The sequence below is a fragment of the Cebus imitator genome, unplaced genomic scaffold (genome assembly GCF_001604975.1).
Source record: "Cebus imitator isolate Cc_AM_T3 unplaced genomic scaffold, Cebus_imitator-1.0 Scaffold72, whole genome shotgun sequence".
NCBI classification, from domain to species: Eukaryota; Metazoa; Chordata; class Mammalia; order Primates; family Cebidae; genus Cebus; species Cebus imitator.
In genome coordinates this window covers 2,215,818-2,234,539 of record NW_016107387.1, presented here as the reverse complement: position 1 = coordinate 2,234,539, position 18,722 = coordinate 2,215,818, and the positions used below count along the sequence as shown (strand labels likewise).

At 37.1% G+C, this 18,722-nt stretch overlaps 1 protein-coding gene and 1 pseudogene across 3 annotated transcripts in view; one reads left to right on the top strand and one right to left on the bottom strand.

The window, feature by feature from the left end:
* MAP2K4 (mitogen-activated protein kinase kinase 4) overlaps window positions 1-18,722 on the top strand; it is a 125,409-nt gene that overhangs the window by 42,245 nt on the left and 64,442 nt on the right. The gene's annotated exons all lie outside the window — the stretch shown is intronic.
* Window positions 14,295-14,370, bottom strand: LOC119471768 (annotated as a pseudogene).

The window sequence follows — 18,722 nt, the reverse complement described above, 5'->3', positions numbered from 1 at the left end:
CGATCTCGGCTCACCGCAACCTCCGCCTCCTGGGTTTAGGCAATTCTACTGCCTCAGCCTCCTGAGTAGCTGGGATTACAGGCACGTGCCACCATGCCCGGCTAATTTTTTGTACTTTTAGTAGAGACGGGGTTTCACCATGTTGACCAGGATGGTCTCGATCTCTTGACCTCGTGATCCACCCGCCTCGGCCTCCCAAAGTACTGGGATTACAGGCTTGAGCCACCGCGCCTGGCAGATCATTATACTTCTTAAAGCTACAGTTCAGGAATATTCAGTCTTTAGTCCCACATTCTACCTCAGAGTACCTGAGGGTGTGGCACACTTCCTCAAATCAGCAATTCACTGGAGAAGTAATTCTCGGCAGAGGTGGCAATGGTAATAGGAGTGATAGAACTGATTCTCTTTGTGGGCCCCTACCCCCTTGAGATTCACATTCCCTTGAAGCTGGATGTTTATAGCTGAGGTGGTGAACGCTAATTCTGGAGTATATATTTGCATAGATTAATGATTCATGCTGTTGAGTTGTGTGCTTTTGGTGTTATAAACCATCTTTATTCTTGAATCAGAGACTGAGGCAGACATTAGAAGATAGCCCTGGTTTTTTAACTCACAGCACTCCCAAGTGCTGCTCCTTGAAGATGTATGTGACTTCTTAGCTGTTGATGAATTTTCCAACCACTTCTAATCAGGCATTTGTGTTTTTGAGTTCTGATTTTGTTCAGAATATTATGAGGCCTTTTGCCTTTGTAGTATGTATGTTTCTGGAAACTTTTATCTATTATTTAGGAAATTTGCTATATAAAGGTAACATTTTTTCAGTGTTTTTTTTTTTTTTTTTTTAAATTATCTACAACTAACATGTGATTATATTATTGTTCTTGAGCAAATTTGTTTTCCCCAGCGTTAATTGCCTCATTTATGGTTCACCGTGAATCTTCTCTGAATATAAGTAAATATATCAGTTAACCACTCAGCTCTCCCCTTTCCCCCCCACTTTTTTTTGTTGAGTTAGCTACCCATCCATACTCTCGCCCTTATCTGGAGTGGTAGCACTTGAGGCCTGCTTCACACTGCTGTTCCCATTGTTTTGTGAAGGTCTGATTCTGATTCTCTGTTTCTAGGATTTCATCTTTTTGTTTTATTTTTCCCATTTCCACTCTGCCAAAATGAGAATAGAGATATATTCATATCTCAGGAAGACTGAGAATATATAATCTACCAAAATATACTCTCATTTTGGTACAGTATACTAAGTCTTCCTGAGATAAGAGTTCAGTAGTTTTTAATTATTTCTTAAGCTTTTTGGGTCTTTCTGTGCCTGAAAATACCTTTTTCTTTTTTGAGACAGGGTCTTGTGCCGTTGCCCTGGCTGGGAGTGAATGGTGCTGTCATAGCTCACTGCAGTCTTGAACAACTGGACTCAAGCGATTCTCCTACCTTACCCTCTTGAGCAGCTGGCACTACAGGCATATGCCACCATGTCTGTCTCATTGTTAAATTTTTTTGTAGAGGACGGGGTCTTGCTCTGTTGCTCAGGATGGTCTCGAACTCAAGCTATCCTCCTGCCTTGGCCACCCAAAGTGCTGGAATTACAGGCGTGAACCACTGCCTGGCTTTGAAAATGTCTTTAAATAGTTAACCCTCATAATAGATTAGTAGTTTTATTGGGTATAGAATTCTGGGTCAGAAATTTTTTTCCAGAATTATGTTTGTATTTCAACAGCATTTTCTATTTTACATGGTTACTTTAAAAGGTTAGATGTGATTTTGATTCCTGAAACTTGGTTTGTGACCTTTTTTTCCTTTTGTGATTTATTGTGGGATTTTTCTTTTTCCCCAGTGTCTGAAATCTCACTATATTTGCATTCTTCATCCCCCTCCCCTCCCCTCTTCCCTTTTCCCAGTCTTTTCCCTCCTTTCCCTCCTCCCCTTACCTTTCTTTTTCCTTCTAGTTTGCTCTCAGTCGACTCTTTCAATCTAGAAACCACTCTTTCATTCTAGGAAAAACAGTTTTTTATTCTGTTATTGATCTGGGATGTCTGTTCTTCTTACATTGATGTATTGATTCGGTGAAATCCCATCAGACTTTTAAAATATGTATAATGTGACATTTTGATTCCAAAATATGTGTGAAAATGCAAAGTATCTAGAATAGCCAAAAACAATTTTCTAAAACAGTAAGTTGGAAGACTTAAACTACCTGATTTCAGCTACTACAAGCTACAGTAATTAAAGCTTGGTGGAAGGATATTAAGGATAAACAAATAGAACAATGGAATATAATAGAAAGTCCAGTAGACAAATGCACATATATAGCCCATTTATTTTTGACTGTGGTGCTTATACAGTTCAGTGGGAAAAGGGATAGGCTTTTCAAGGTGATGGAACAAACTGGAAAAAGGTTTGAAAGGTTAAATCTTAATTTCTACTTCACACCACATGCAAAAATTACCTCAAGATGGATCATAGACCTAAAAGTAAAAGCAAAACCTCTATAAAGCTTCTAAAAGAAAATATTCAAAATATATTTATTTCACATAGGCAGAAATTTCTTTGATAAGACAAACCATTAAAAAAAATAAATTGGATTTTATCAAAATTAAAAATTTCTGTTCATCAAAAGTTTTTTAAGAAAATAAATAGGCAAGGCCAGGCGTGGCGGCTCATGCCTGTAATTTGGTGAGGCTGAGGCGGGCAAGTCACTTGAGGTCAGGAGTTCGAGACCAGTCTGACCAACAGAGTGAAACCACATCTGTTAGCTTGGAGTGGTGGTGCATGCCTGTAATCCTAGCTACTTGGGAGGCTGTGGTGGGAGAATCACTTGAACCCAGGAGGCAGAGGTTGCAGTACTGCACTCCAGCCCGGGCGACAAGAATGGAAAAACAACAACAAAAAAAAAAAAAAAAAAAAAAAAAGGCAAATCACATACTAGAAGAAAACATTCACAATGTATACTTTTGACAAAGTACTTCTGTAAACATTCACAATGTATACTTTTGACAAAGTACTTTTGTATGTGTAAGGAGCTACAACCCAAAACAACCCTGTTTACTTTTTTGTTTTTGAGACAGAATTTTGCTCTGTCACCAAAGCTGGAGTGCATCATAGCTTACTGTAACGTTGAACTTGTGGGTTCCAGCAACCCTCCCACCTCAGCCTCCAGAGTAGCTGGGACTACAGGCACATTCCATCAACCCTGACTCATTAAAAAAAATTGTAGAGATAGGATCTTACCATGTTGCCTAGCTGGGTTTTGAACTCTCCTTAAGTGATCCTCCTGCCTTGGTCTCCCAAAGTGCTGGGATTACATACATTGAGCCCCTGGGGCCATCCCAAAGAACCCAATTTAAAAAATGGTTTAAAGACTGTGATAGACACTTCACAAAGAAGGTATTGAAATGGATGATAAGTATTAGAGAAACAAACATAAGAACATTAGTAATCAGAGAAATGCAGACTAAAACAGAAGGTGATAACCGCTACACCTCCACCTGAAGTAGAATTTAAAAGACCAGGCAATATGTTGGCAAATCATGGTATGAGCAGAATTCTCCTATATTGTTGAGGAAGTAGAAAATGGTACAACCACTTTAGAAAACTGTTGGCTAGGTGTTTTATAAAATGGAACAAGCATCTGCCTCATGACCCAGCCGTTTTACTTTTTGTTATTTACCTAAAATGAAAATAACCTCAAATATTTTTAGGTGAATGTTCATAGAAACTTTATTTGTAATAGCCTCCAAATTAGAAACCCAGTGTTCAATAATGGAAAAATGAATAAATAAATTATGGTATATTATTCAATAAAATAATCTTCCTCAGTAAAGTGGAGCAAATACTAATAACTGCAACCATATTGATGAATCTCTAAAAATGCTGAGCAGAAGAAGCCAGACACAAAAGAGAACACAGTGATTCTGTCTCTGTGAAATCTAGAGTAGGCAGAAAGCATCTGTGGTGATTGAAATCAGAGCAATGCTTGCCCCTGGAGGAGATTGACAAGAATGGCGTTAAGGAACCAGGAAATTTTCTGGGGTGATGGAATGTTCTCTATCTTGCTATATTTTGTGAGATAGAAAGGTGTTGGCATTTGTCAAAGCGCACTGAACCATGTATGCTTATGATTTGTGCATCTCACTATATGTAAATGATGCCTCAATTTTAAAAGCAGTGCAGAACAATAACAATAACAATAACAATTATGTATACATGTATTATTATTTTTTGAGACGGAGTCTTGCTCTATCACCCAGGCTGGAGTACAGTGATGTGATCTCACTGCAACCTCTGCCTCCTGGGTTCAAGTGATTCTCCTGCCTCAGCCTCCTGAGTAGCTGAGATTACGGGTGCCCACCGCTACGCCCGGCTAATTTTTTGTCTTTTTAGTAGAGGCAAGGTTTCACTGTGTTACCCAGGATGGTCTTGATCTCCTGACCTTGTGATTCACCAGCCTTGGCCTCCCAAATTGCTAGGATTACAAGAATGAGCCACTATGCCTGGCCAGTAACAATAAAAGTTATATTGATAGATTTTATTTTTTCCTCTCACTGAACAATATTTATGGTTTTCTCCATGTTCTCAAAGCATCTGTATATTTCAGCAATTGAGATGACTCGATAAATATGTGAACCCTGTGTTTTTATTAAATTCAGCTTTTATGCCTGTGGAACAATACTGTGATAAATTTTATTTCTGCCCATTTGGTTTCCCTTTTTGTAATGTTTGTGAAAGAACACTAGAGTGAAATTTTTAATATCTGTTGCACCACATCGGGTATGGTGTACCCTGAAGTAGTTAAAGTCCCCTAAAAAGTGTGTGGAGACTTGTTTTTAGTGTGTTTTAAAAATTTACTATTGCGTTTTTCTCTTTTTTTAATACAGAAAAAGTATAAAGAAGAAAGCCAAAATGGCCCATTATCTTATCATCCAGGTTCATGTTACTGTTTAAAAAATCAGTAGTACCTGCTTCTGGTAAGATAATTCAGTTGATGCAGAAAGTTATAAAACAAAAAATAAGCTTCATGCCCTTAATATTTATCTCCATAGATAAATGTTATAAGGGTTAATAGAGATAACTATTAAATGTAATATGCTCTGCAGAAAAGCTTATTATAGATCAGAATATATAATAATTTATATAAATCCTTAAAGAATATTTACACACAATAGCAGTTTTATTCTGTACTTTTTGTAGCTTGATGTTTTTCACTTAGTAACTTAGTACATCTTGAAAATATTTCTGAATTAACACATAGCCTTTTCTTTTCTCCTCCTCCTCCTTTCTTCATTCTTCTTTCTCCTTCCTTTTTCTTTTGGAGACGGTCTCGCTGTGTTGCCCAGGCTGAAGTATAGTAGTATGATCTCAGCTTACCACAGTCTCTACCTCCTGGGCTCAAGTGATTCTTGTGCTTTCACCTCCCAAGAAACTGGGTTACAGGTGTGCACTACCACACCTGGCTAATTGTTGTATTTTTTGGTGGAGATGGGGTTTTACCTGTTGGCCAGGCTGGTCTTGAATTCCTGTCCCAAGTGATCCACCCACCTTGGCTTCCCAAAGTGCATGGGCGTGAGCCACTGCGCCCCACTCACATACTCTATTCTTAGTTATATAGTATTTATTACATTGTATAGGTGTATTCTATATTTAACTAGTTTCTTATTAATAGCTATTTAGATTATTTTCACCGTTTAGTTAAAAACAATGTTTTAAAGAACAACTTTGTGCTGGTGAAACATACTTTTAAAAATTAACCAGTGTTTAATTGCTCATAGATTGGTAATGAGACTGGAAGTAGCTGTGTCTTCTCAACCTTGTTACTACTGAGGTACTAGACTGGAAAATTCTTTGTTACGGGAGGCTGTTGTCCTGTGCATGGTAGGATGTTTACTGGCATCCCACTGGGTGTCAGTAACACCTGCCCCCTACTAGCTATGACAGCCAAAAATGTCTTCAGACATTACCAGATAACCCTTGGAGTGCAAATTTGCCCCTTCTTAGGACCACTGTTACAGAGAGCACTGCAGGTTTACATAGATGAATCTTTTTCCTGACTGAGGAGCTGCAGAGGTCAGATATAAGAGGTGTATTCCTTATCTTGGGGTTTGAATGGATGGCAGAAAGGGGAATTTGGGGAATGGGTATAGGGATATCTCATAAAGTCCAGGGAGAACATCAGAGCGTTCAGAGCAACTCATAGTTGCCAGAAACCAAAGCAGTCTGTGTGTGTTCTTTCATACATTTAGCAAATGTTTGTTGAATGTCTACCATCTGCTAGTTACTATGGTGTGGGCATGGGTATTTCATTTTGAAAAAAAGAGATGTGATTGTTACTTCATGAAGATTGAGATTTAGAGGTAGACACAGATGTGTGTGTGTGTGTGTGTGTGTGTGTGTATAACATAGTCACCTATATGCTATTAAAGGAAAAGAACCAGGTGCTAGGAGAGAAATACAGGCCTAATTTAGATAGAATGAGGGTGGTGAAAAGGTAGTCAATGAAGGTTTCTAAACCTGAGTGAGTTTTACTAGATTTGGGAGAGGAATTGATGAGTGTTCCAAGTGGAAGGAATAGCATGTATTGGACATTGCCAAAGTGGGAAATATTCAACTTGCCATGGAATGGAAGGAATGACAGTTTGCATGGAGGATGACTGAGTGGGAAATGTAAAGTGGCTTTAAATTAAGGTGTAGAGATAGGTATGGAGAGATGGGCCATGTAATGTAGGGCCTTGTAGATAAAGAACTGGATGACATCCAAAGTGCAGTGGGGAGCTATGGAAAGGTTATAAGCAGGTGAGTGATTTACAATCTCAACTGATTATTTACAGGCTAAAGTAATTATTCTGGCTGCCATGTAGAGTATGTGTTGGAGGCAGGTAAGACTAGAATTAGGGAGACCTGATAAAGTTATGGTAATACAGCTGAAACATAGTGGTCACCTGTAATGGCTTTAATAATATTAAATTGATGACAGTAGAGGTAGAGAGACTGTGAAGAGATTTTGGAGATAAGTAATAAATATTGGTAATAATTTGAATGTAGGAGGTGACAAGGAGGAAGGTGTTCATAGTGACTTGTAGAATTCTGGCTTGAATTAATGGGTTCAGTTGCTATTACTGTGATGGAGGCAACTGGGTATGGAGCATCTGTAGATAGGGGTCATAAAAGGACAAGAGTTGGGTTTTAGATATGTTAAGTTTGAGATGTCACATATTTTATTAGAGATATCAAAACATACATATATATATAGTGTGTGTCTATATATGTATGTATATGTATTATATGTGTGTCTGTGCTTATGTGTATATGTTGCATAGTCTGGTGTTGAAAATAGGAGTCTAGTGCCAGAGGTGAAGTTGTAGATTGGAGGTAAAAAGTTGAGAATTGCTGGCATATAGATGATAGGGTTGCCTAGGAAGAGGGTGAGAATGTATTTTGATGAGAAAATTTGGTCCAGGGCTAAGTCCTGAGGAAATCTAACATTTAGAGGTTGGATAGAAGAGGGGAGGGACAGGCAGAAATTAAAAGATGATTGAGAATTAGAAAGCAAACTGGTAGTGTGTGATGTTACAGAAATCTAGCATTGTTTCAAATTGCAGGTGGGAAGGAATTATGGTTGGCTGTGTCTGATGTTCTGAGAATACTAGTAAAGCTACCTTGTTGGTAAAAACAATGCGTTTTTAGAGTATGTAAATATCCCGAGACATACTCTAAATGACTCTTAATTTCTTACATACTTGGGAAGAGGTTTTAGCTGCCACTGGAAATTGGTGCCTAAACAGGGAAAGCATCTTACAAAAACATGTAACCTATAGGTTTAGGGCAGCTTTCTTTACCTTTTCTTGAAGAAGCACAGCCCAGAAAAACTACTCTAATGATAAACTTTGAGTACAGCTGACACACGATCAGGTCTTAGGAAACAGTCAATAGCAGCAGCATGATGCAAACATGATTGTTTGTCTTGTCCTCTTTAATATTTCTCTTTTCCGTGGTGATAAAACATTTCTTTGTGCTTTATAAATCAGTACTGCTTCAGAATACTGCAAACTTATGTAATTTGTCTAATGCATCCTGTTCACTAAATGTCAATATCAGAATTTGAAATTTTCTGTTTAGAATGTTTGAGCCATTCTTCTGGACATTTCATTTTTCAGCTTTTCCTTTTGCTTCATCTTAGATCACAGCAAAAATACTCATTTGTTAGTAGTGCCAGGAAGCAGGCAGTTTCCATGGTAACTGACAGACCGAGTTTACTGTGGAAATTTCCGGAATTAACAGAGCTGCATTGCAGAAGGATGCATAAAGCAGTATTCATCTAGAGATCGTAACAGTACCGACACAGAAGAACAGTTGCAGTGGTGTGCAGGGTATGTGTTACCTTTATTTTCCTGTCTAAAGAAGATAGTCATATATATATAGATATATATATATAGATATAGATATATATATATGTATCTATATATAGATATAGATATATCTATATATAGATACATATATATATATCTATATAGATATATATATATACTGAGGAGAGAGCAAAACAGCTTGGGGCATTTTAGTATATGCTGGCTTGGTAGACTCAAAGTTGCTTAGGAAAAAATGATTTGGGAAAGAAGGTATGTTGGATAGCATTGGGAAGAAATCAAGATCAGATGATCGAGGTAGAAAAATGTGATAGTGAAATAAGAGGAGAAAACATACTTCAAACTAATTTAAATAATGAAAGGTTCTTACGGCTAGTGGTTCTAGGCACAAGAAGATATTTATTTATTGAAGGAAAATGTAGACATTGGAAAGTTTGGGGAATCAAGTTCTCATGTCCAAAAAGAAGAAATCTGTTAAGATAATTAGCTATTACTTGCGGAAAGATAGGTAGATATGAGAGATGCCCAAGGCATTAAACAAGGAGGTTTGCTGACATCTTAGTGTACTTACCTATGTGATGAGAGAATCCTAGAAGGGTTTCTGCCCGTAATTCCACTCCCTGTTGATTGGTGGGGGATTTTCAAGAAAAATTCTGAAATGTGTCTTGAGATTAAATTCTGGGAACAAAACTACAGAATTTGGGCACATAATTGAAAGTGCTTATCGTATACATCATAATTATAAATTTAAAAGAGAAAAAGGATATAGAAAATATGATTTAGATTATTTAAATGATAGATGCAGTTTAGATTGCTAGATACCATTTAGATATCATGTATGTCATGTAGTCAGTAAACTATAGCTCATCAGCCAAATCCATCCTGTTTGCTTGTTTTTGTAAGTAAAGTTTTATTGGAACATAACCACACCCATCTGGCTGCATAGTTGCAACAGAGACTCATGGCCCACAAAGCCTAACATATTTGCTATCTGGTTCTTTACAGAAAAAGTTTGTGACTCGTGATTTAGATGGTGTGCTGGATTTTTCAAGGCTGCTGTGAGATTACCACGAACTTAGTGGCTTAAAACAACAGAAATTTATTCTCTCACAGTTTCTAGAGGCCAGAAATCTGAGATCAAGGTGTTGAGAGGGCCATGCTTCTCCCTAAGGTTCTAGGGAGGATCCTTCTTTTCTTCCTGTTTCTGGTACTGCTGCTCTTCCTTGACTTGTGGCAGCATAATTGTAATCTCTACAGCCTTCTTCCTTGTGTCTGTCTTGTGTGTCTCTGTCTTCTCCTTTTCTTTGTTTGGTCTCTTATAAGGACAGTTATTTTATTTAGGGCCCACCTAATCCAGGATCTCTTTTTTGAGATATTTAATTTGATCTGTAAAGATAAGGTTACTTTCTGAGATTCTGGATGCACATTCTTTTTTGTGTGTGTTGGGTGGTGTATAGTTCACCCTACTACAGATGGTATTGAAGAACTGAGTTAATGGCTTCTTAAGTCACATTGTATATTAAGGATAGCCAGTTCTTATTGTTTCCTTTGACCTGCTGGAGAAGATATTAAACTCACGTTTCAAAGGCAAGGTGATCAAAGCATAGTTGAAATCATAGAAGATAGCCTCTATGACACAAATATAAGCAGTAAAGGGATTACTAGAAAATTCATAGGAAACTGACAAAGACCAGTGCCTGATGCTTTGTATTATTCTCTTCTTGTGTCTTCATATCTTTCTACCCTTAACTCCCACCTCCAAAAAACAACAAAGTGAATTTGAAATTTTAATGAAGAATAGTTGGCACAAAAACAAAAATGACAGTTTTGAGGGATGAGACTCATGGCTAAATTATGGCTCTGGGAAGGATATATATCATATATATATCATATATATATGATATATATATGATATATATATGATATATATATGATATACTTATATATATATAATATATATATACACACATATATATATATGATTCAAAAGAAGTAGACTTAATAAGCAAGTGGAGGAGTGGCAGTGTAGAAAGTACACACCAATGTATAGACCCAGTGAACCTGAAACTTGACTTTTGTTGACAGGGTACAAAGTATTGGCCTAGGTAGGAGAGGTCTGTGACCCTTTTATCATATGGGCATATTTGTAAACCATCATAATAGTAATAGATATCTATCTTTGCATTCTCCAGAAGTCTCATTTAGCATATTTGGGTATATTCTGAAATGTTTAAAAAGTGATGAATTTACATGGTGAAGAATCAAATAGTAGTAGGCAAGGGATTTCAATGTAGATGCTGGAGCTGGAGAGAAAACTCACCTAATATTGTCTATATCTCACGTGCGCACTTTGAAATGAAGCTTCTGATACAGACTTTATGGAGGTGATCATCAGAGGAATTAAACAGAAATGGTTAATCCAACTTAGGGTTCACTAAGAGTAAGTAAGCAGTACCAAACGAGCCTAATATACCTTTTTGAAAGTGTTACTAGGACTGTGGATCAGGAGTTTGTCACAGACTAGGTGTATCTTAGAGATTTCAACATTCTTGAGTACAGAGGAGGAACATGAAGCCCAATCCAGTATTTTCAAGAAGTTTCGTAGAAGGACAAAACTGAAGTCTGCATTTTCTTTCTAATCAAATTCTGTTAGTCTGTGACCATGTATATCCTGAACGCCAAATTGAGACTTTGGGAGGCCATGGGAATGGAAGTTTTCTATTTTCTTCCTTTAACAAAACATTGAATTGAATTGTATGCTTAAGCCTAAATAGCTTCATAGAAAGATTCAAATTCCCTTGAATACAACTACAGTTAGACTTTAACTTTTAATTTTTCTGTTAATATCATGAGTATATGATAAAAATATCAAAAGGAAATAGAATGAAATCAGGTTTAAAGCATAGATTGGTATTAAATTATGCTGGTTGATCATAGTTCATATGTACAGGCTAAAAATTTAAGGAGTATAAGATACTCATAAATACCCTAGATTTCACGTCTTTATATGATGTAAATACATGTGTTCCCAAATGTGTCTATACATAAAATTTATTTCTATAAAATTGTTTTTCTTTTCTCATTGACATGTTTAGATAAATGTCTCAAAAACAATAAAAGCTTGAGAATGTTTAATAATTAGGTGTTCAAAACACAACTCACATAGTAATAGTATTAAGAATTTGCTAACAGATCACAAATGAAAAGTAGCTAAGACTCTTGGTTCTTAAATGCTTCAGGAACTAAATTTCTGACTTCATAAAAGCAATTTGAAGTTTGTAGTACAAAATGATATATGAGTAGCTGTGTCCTGCTAAAATACTTATTAAGAAACAAAGATGAAAATATGAAACATTAAAAATTAAGGTGACTTAACTCCCTATTGGATCTAATAATAGATACTAATAGTAACACAGCCAGATTAAGGAAAATTTTTACCCAAGGTTTGTTTTATAGCAGAGACTTCATCCCATCCCTTTTCATGCTCCTTCCTCTTCCTGCCCACACTGGTAACTACCAGAAAAAAACTGGGGAGGGATGGGAAGAGGGAGGAGAAATGGAGGCTGACGAATTTTATCTGGGAAGCGTGGTCATTATGAGTAAGGTGTTCTAGGTGGAAGTAGAGAAGGATTGTAGTAACAGTATAGTGCTGCCCAGCATAGACTTAGGATTGTATTTTTATATTGCCATTGTCAGTTCAGAATACAGTATTAGAGACCAAGGCAATTTGAGAGAGGTAAATTTACCATGGAAGCAGTGAGCTCTAATTGGTAATTATACTAAGCCTTAGATATCTCAGATCTGCCTTTGAACAACAGGCATGTAGTGGGCAAATCCCTATCAGACAAGTAGAGTGCGGCCTAAGGATAATCTTCTCTCTTTTTCTTTCTCTCCTCTCAGCAGTTTTATTGAGGTATAATTGGCACAGAATAAACTGTACATATTTAAAATGTATATAGTTTGCTAGGTTTTGACATGTGTACATCTGTGATGCCATTACCATAGTCAAATTAACATATCCATCATTCCTAGAATTTCTTCCTTCTCATTGTAGTTTTTATGTTGAGGCATTTGATTTGGTTATTTTTTTTCTGTTTTCCACATCTATATTTAACATACTTTATCCATCCTTTGGCTCTTTAAAAATATGGAATACATGTTTCATTGTCTTTGTCTACTAATTCTAGTATTTCTGGGTCAGTTTCAATTGGTTGATGTTTTTCTCTTCATTACGGGTCATGTTTTTCTGCTTTTTTGTGTACTGTAGTAATTTTGGATTGCATGCCGGAGATTATGGTGTGATGGCCGATTTTGTATTTTCATAAATGTTTTTGAGTTTTGTTCTTAAGTTACACGGAGGTACTTTGATTCTTTCAGGTCTTGCTTTTTAGCTTTGACAGATGTGATTACTCTAGAGCTAATTTTGCCTTACTAGTAAGGTAAAATCTTTCTAAGTACTTGATTGAATTCCAATTAGGAAGTTTTCCACTCCAGTGAATAAGAATAGGAGCTGCCTTGTATGAGCCTGGATATCATTCCCTCTTAATCCTTTTAGGTGGCTCCTTCTTCAGGCTTGTGTAGGTTCCTCACAAGCATGCACTGATCAGGGAGGGCCCTCTGCATATCTGTGGGGTTCTCTTTCTGTGTAGCTGTCTCTTATCTTGCACTCTGACTTGTGAACTCTGGCTGCCTTGGTCTCCCCAGATTCCCAGATCCTTGTTCTCAACATCCAGGGTCTGCCTGGATCCCCCTCCATGTATCACAGTTGGTGAACTCTTCAAGCCCTACAAGGGCTCACCTTACATATTTCCCATTTTTCAGGGTCTGCTGCCTTTTGTTTCCAGAGGATTTCCAGTGTCTTCCAGATTGCCTCATACGTTCTTTTTTTTCCATTGTTTTAGGTATAAGCGTAAGTCTGTCTCCTGACACTTCATAGTAGGACAAGTGGAGGTGCCACATGTGAGATGGGAACAGGAATTGTGGAACTAGGGAATAATATCTTGATGACATTGAGAAAGAGCATCTCCAAATAAGATATTTTGCAAGATTCAAAATAGTTTTTTTTACAATAGTGACTGACATTCTTAATACAGTGAAAGAAGTCATGCCATTTATAAAAATGGATCGGAAAATCTCGAGGAGAGAACAGATTGGATGGATAGGCAACAAGATTATAGAAAAGGGTGACAGATGAGGAAAAGACATAGCTAGGGACCTGAAAACGCAGTGGTAGAGTAAAATCCCTTTTGCATGCAGTTGTGAATATAAATGATACTGCATGACAGCAAAAGACAAGAATGTGAAGGCAGTTACTGATTTGACAGCATACAAATTACTGAATTTTTTCTAACAAGATAAATCTGGTATCAAAATATAATTTATGTACATTGTACTTTTAATAAGGCCTGTATTATATGAATTCATGCCCCATGTTAACTATCTATAATCTTGAATGTTTTGCGAAATTTGGGACCATTCATATTTCACTTATTTTGAATGTCTGTAACATCTGTGGCAGTTTTTCTGGGTGTGTGTGTGTTTTCTCTAGAATATGGAACTGCTGGGTCTCTGGGAACCAAGAATTATTAGATGTGGAATAGTAAGCCTCTGAAATCAGGGATACCAGAGTTAAGTATTTTTGTGTGTGTGTGTGTGTGTGTGTGTGTGTGTGTGTGTGTGTGTGTGTGTGTGTGTATTTTTGTGTGTGTATGTTAATCAAATTGTATTGCTTTATTCATGTGGTGTTTTTTGCAGGGTACTGTGATATGGACTAGAAAACTTGGAATGATTCATGAAGAAACCTTGGAGTGACACATGAAGGATGATAGGAAAGTCATTCTGAGGCAGGATGCTTGGCGAATTGTTTTCAACCAGGGTATCAAGCTTCAGGAGTGAGTTCAGGTTAAAATTCACAGAGGAACGGGAACATCTTAGATGCCCTTCACATTCAGAGAAACTTCTCTAGTAATAAACTATAGAAATGACCCCCTGAAAGTATAGTCGTAGAGCTAAGGATTCTATTTAAGGAAATACTTTTGGCCTGTTGTCTGGAACTGCTCTGTGAATTTGAAGACAGCATCATTGGTCCCCAGCCACTAAATGCTAATTGCACTTCCCAGTGATTGTCATAACCAAACTGCTGCTGCTGATGGAGGTGTCCGGGCATTACCTCCTTTGAGAATTAGTGGGAAATAAAATAATGCTAGGCCGTATTAATTAAAAGTAAGTTTGTTTGCATCTAAACAACAGCAAGGATAGGATCAAATAGTAGCTTAAACCAGATAATTTATTTCCCTTTTCCATAGATAAGTCTGGAGATAGGAAGACTAGGGTTGGTGTAATGGCTTCATCGTTTTTGGATTTAATGTTACTTTCTGCTCCATCATTCTCAAGACATTACTTCAATTCTGCAGGGCATTGCGGATGACAGGAGCTCTAGTCATTATCTACATTCCAGGCAACAAGAAGGAGATTGGAGGAAAAGAAAGTCTTTTTTTTCAAGTGAGTTAGCTCTTTTTTTATATTAAAAAAAAATTTTTTTTTTTTTTTTGAGACAGAGTCTCACTCTGTCACCCAGGCTGGGGTGCAATGGTACGATCTCTGCTCACTGCAACCTCCACTTCCCAGGTTCAAGCAGTTCTCCTGCCTCAGCCTCCTGAGTAGTTGGGATTACAGGCACATGCCACCGCGCCAAGCTAATTTTTGTATTTTTAGTAGAGACAAGGTTTCAACATCTTGGCCAGGCTGGTCTCGAACCCCTGACCTTGTGACCCACCGCCTCGGCCTCCCAAAGTGCTGGGATTACAGGCATGAGCCACTGCGCCCAGCGAGTTAGCTCTTTTTAATAGAAAATAGAACCTGTGTTTCTGTTTTCCACCTCTAACTGCAAGGAATGTTGGTAACTTAGATCGGGCTGCAAAATACCACACACTAGGTAGCTTAAACAACATAATTTATTTCCCACAATTCCAGAGGCTAGAGAGTCCAAGATTAAGGTGCTGACAAGGTAGGTTTTAACCTGAGGCTTCCTCCCTTGGTTTACAGGTGGCCATCTCTCACTGTGAGCTCAAATGATGTCTTGTGCATATAAGAAGAGAGTGAGCCCTGTAGTCTCTCTTCTTATAAGGATACTAGTCCCTTTGGATTAGAGCCCACCCTTCATTAACCTTCACTGAACCTTTGTTATCTTCTTATAGGCCCTGTCTTCAGTACAGTCACATTTGGGGTTAGGGCCTTAACATGTGGATTTTGAGAGGGAACACAGTTCAGTTTATAGAAGTTGGGAAATGTAGCCTTTTAGGTGGGTGTATTGCTGCCTCAAATAAAAGAGGATTCTGTTAGGGAGAATGAAGAGGAGATTGGTTGTTGGGTAACAGCTAATAGTTACTGCCACAGTGGCTGTTGGCTGAGTTTCCCAGGTTGGTAATGAGGACCTTGGGGTTAGAAGCTTATGGAGTGTTCACTGGAGGCAGGTAAGGGTGATCTGTATAAATTAATGCACAGAAAATTAGGAAGGGAAAGATGAGGGGTATTTAGGAATTATTTTTTGGGTTACGTAGGTATATATGTTTATGGAGTACATGAGATGTTTTGATATAGGCATGCAATGCATAATAATCACATTGTGGAAAATTGGGTATCCATCCCCTCAAGCACTTATCCTTTGTGGTATGAACAATGCAATTATATTAGGAGTTATTTTTGATAAAATATAATCCCCATTCTCAAGAAAGTGATATCCGAAGGAAAAGTCAGGGAACTTTTTTTTTTTCTTTAAGAGTATAATTGCAGGCAAATATATATCAACAAATAAGGGCAACTTTGCATCTTTATTGGTTTTTATTTTTCACCAGTCTTCTCATTGGGTGTGTTTTCTGCTGTTTATGTTCTTTCTTTCCTAGGCCTCTTACGTAGTTTAGGACAGAAATTGATTGACTACAGAGTTTAATGGTAAGGTTCTGGTCCAGTTCATGGATCTAGTCAGTCCAGCGCTGTATCTGTGTGTAGTCCTTCTGTGGAAGTACTGACTTCTGTGGTTGTAGCAACTATTAAAGCAATTGCTGTGAAATGGACTCAGTTTTACTGGAAAGACTGCTGGCCCAGTATAAAGACGACTGTATGAACATGCCTTGGTGATGCTGTAACTGTGGCATGTTCTTCTGTGGTTTTTACAGCACCTTTTCTTTCTAAATGAGAAACTTGGAACTCTGGGTAGGAATCACATTCTGCTCTTTTAACAGTTATACTGAGATATAATTCACATATTCTGCAATTTACACATTTAACGTGTATAGTTCAGTTGCTTTTAATATATTTACAGAATTTTGCATCTGACACCTTATTCAATTTTTGGATATTAGCCCAAATAGATACCCTGTGTCACTTAGCTTTCAACCTATTCATTTTTAAAAAGTAAAAAAGGACTTTATCCAGAAACTATACAAAAAGCTATAGTGAGCTAAGCTATTAGTAGAGATATTCCATAATACTAAAATTTGATCTTTAATAGAGATGATATTGTAACTATTTTCATTCTGTAATTTCTATATAGTAATGAAATATCTTTCATTTCAGTACTCAAGCATGCTAGCAATAAGTATTATATAGCAATGTAGTCATGAGAGTCATATTATCTCATGTTTACCATATTCACTTGGTGAGAAGCAAGTCACAGGTCCCATTCACACTCAGAGAAAAGTGCTTACACAAAAATATGAACTTTAAGAAGATGGGGATCATGAGGACTTCCTGGAGCCTGTGTGCCACAGCCCTTAAATTAGTGAACACTTCAAAGTTTTGCTTTTGATTTATAAGTAACTTTAACTTTTTTTTTCAGCTTCCCTCAGTGGTAGGTTGGTACTGTATGTTTCACCAGTGATTAAACTGTGCCATTGAGGTGGTATTTATTTGCCAAAGATTATAGAACAATAACCATTATACATGGAACTTTTCTTCACGTTAGATTTTTTTTCAGGCTTACTCTGTCTACTTCATGAAAATGATGACCAAGAAAAGCTTTCTATTTTTGCCTAGATCTGATTTCCGATTTCCATCTGAAAAGATCAGTTCTGGCTTCATCCTCACCTAAATGGTCACTTATGCCACTGATTTCTGGGCTTCTTGTGACTCTGGGTGCTAGAGTATCGAATAATATGGGTGAAAGGATTTTGCACTGAAAAGCACTTGTACGAATGAAAGCTGGAGTTATGACCTAGTATGATTTGAAAGTCTGCTGTTTGTAACACTGATTTAGTAAATTGTTATTTAGACTGAAAGTATGAATCTTTGAAGTCTAACTTTGGACCTTAATATTAGTACCTATGATTATTCTCTGGGTAGGGGTGGATTTTAAAATGCTAAGTTTTCTGGGAACCTTAAAAGTTGCTGCAGAAAACCATTCTACTAATTGGAGAAAACATTCCTGAATTTTGGAATAAGAAAAATAAATGACCAAGCACGTAACTTTCCTTGTTTGTATCATGGGATCAGAATTTAAAAGAGATACTGATCATTTAGTATGAAACTGAAAAATATAGTTAATATTTAATGAATTTTTTTTCATTAAGTGTATGGTTGATAGAGTTTGTTCCTACACATTTGGGTTTGGTGTGTGTGAGATTGAGAGAGAGCAAGAGTGAGAAACAGATTGATTTTACATTTTTCATTGGATTTACTATTTTACAAAGCATGGTTAGAAGCTAATACTTTGATCTCCAGGTTGAGATTTTGGAGATGATTTTTTATTTAATGGAAATATGTAATGAGTGAACTCTTTTGTCTGCGAGCCACTCATTTTTCATCCCATTGCTTTATTGAACAAGGGCTGAAAATTTTAATTTTGAATAGCACATGGCAGTTTTCCTCTTAGAGCCAGCTGGCTATTCACTTAACTGTTCCCCCACCTCAGCATGGTATAAAGAACAGGACAGTATACTAAGGCACTATCCAAACATTATTGGAATCATCTGGGGTTCTTTAAAAATACTGTTTTCAGACTTCTGTCCCTGGATAATTCAGATTTAATTGTTATGGGATGATACCTGGCATTGAGATGTTTAAAACCTCCCCCAGGTGATTGTAAGGTCCAGCAAACTTTGGGAATAGTTGTAGTAACTGAAGATTGAGGCACTGGAATAATGAATGTTGGGTAAGATACAATAAGAGCTTTTTTGCAGGGAGGTTTGCAGCTCTTGGGATTCTCACTTGATAATGCTGTTTGACCAAGTTTAAATAAGATCTTATATTTAAAAATAAAAACTGATCTGCAGAATTAGTTTAACCAATAAATGCGAATTTTTAAAAATCTTCTTGGGAATTTGTTTTTATGAATCCCATTGAAGGTCTATCTGTTGACTC